The sequence below is a fragment of the Etheostoma spectabile genome, unplaced genomic scaffold (assembly GCF_008692095.1).
Source record: "Etheostoma spectabile isolate EspeVRDwgs_2016 unplaced genomic scaffold, UIUC_Espe_1.0 scaffold340, whole genome shotgun sequence".
Lineage (NCBI taxonomy): Eukaryota > Metazoa > Chordata > Actinopteri > Perciformes > Percidae > Etheostoma > Etheostoma spectabile.
Genome location: NW_022605588.1, coordinates 517,674 through 518,893, shown reverse-complemented (window position 1 = coordinate 518,893; position 1,220 = coordinate 517,674). Strand labels below are relative to the sequence as shown.

General features: G+C 48.4%; 1 long non-coding RNA gene across 1 annotated transcript in view; it reads left to right on the top strand.

Annotated features, from left to right (window-relative positions):
* Positions 1-187: 187 nt before the first annotated feature.
* LOC116686275 (uncharacterized) overlaps positions 188-1,220 on the top strand; it is a 12,254-nt gene continuing 11,221 nt past the window's right edge. The window contains exon 1 of the long non-coding RNA XR_004331207.1: positions 188-267. This is a non-coding gene — a long non-coding RNA (uncharacterized LOC116686275). The remainder of the gene's footprint in view (positions 268-1,220) is intronic.

Genomic DNA, 1,220 nt, shown 5'->3' with positions numbered 1-1,220 from the left:
AGTGACCCCAAACATTTGACCGGTAGTGTATATATAGTGCATGGTTACCTAATTGTCTTGTAATGTGGGCGGCTGTGGCTCAGCGCTATATAAATACAGTTATAAATACAATAAATATATTTCTATTTCCTCTTCATCTCAAAGCTGTTTCCTTTCTCAGCGATGACGATCACTCAAGCTTCTGCTTTACAACATTTAGTAAACTTAGCCATACTGAGAACTACAGAGAGAGTTTAGTGGAGCTGACAGGCCTAATTAGCTTTGTATGTACCTACTATATAGATTAATATATCCGAGGGTTATGTTCACCAGTGTGAATTATGTCTCTGTGCTTTTGGAAGTTGGATTTCAGTCCAACCCTCCACATTAACCTGTTGAAGTGCACTTCTGTAGTCGTATAGGCCTGAATGAGTGGCACCCTGTCCATCTCCACCCAGGTCCTGCCATGCTACCATGTCATGTGGATGCCCCTACCTGCCCTCTTAGCGCCCTGCAGCGTCTGGCAGTCCTGCAAACCCAAAGCCACGTCTCGTTAGCATGCCGGTGGACGCTCCATCTCGCCGTCGAGCAAGGTCACCGGAGACTGAAGGTGGTTGGAGTGCACCGGAGTGAGTGTGTGCAGGCAAGGTGGAGTGTGGAGGAATGGGGGGGGGCAGGGGGAAGTCAGTTTGTGCTATTAGCATTCACCGACTCCCCGCGCATCGCTAAATTTTTCAGTAACCTCCAGCTGCTTGATGTTGGAGCAAATCACCAGAGAGGCTCACTGCTCGTCTATCTGCCTTACCACCCCTCTCTCCCCCTAAACCACCCGTTCACCCCCCCATTCCTCACTCCCATTTTCTCCCCCTCCGGAGAGCCAGCTCATGCAGGCCTCTTCATTATTCATGTGTTTATTTATTATTTCATCGTCTGCGTCTGAGACGAAGAGAGGAGGCATCTAGTTGTGAGAACATTAATTCATTAAACCCCCTCCCTCTCCCCCTCCCTCTCCCTCTCCCTCTCCCTCTGTCCTCTCCTATCCCTCTACATCTTTATCTCCCCTTCTCCGTCAGAGAGGACTCTTTCTCTCCAACAAAAACACACTGTCCAATTGCCATTCCTCTGTTGCCCTCCTGTCTCTTTTATTCCATTGTCATAGTAGTCTTGCTCTTCCCCATTACCATTTGCCATTAACCTATTCCTTGCACCACTTTCCTTAACTTTTTTTCAACCCCCCCCCC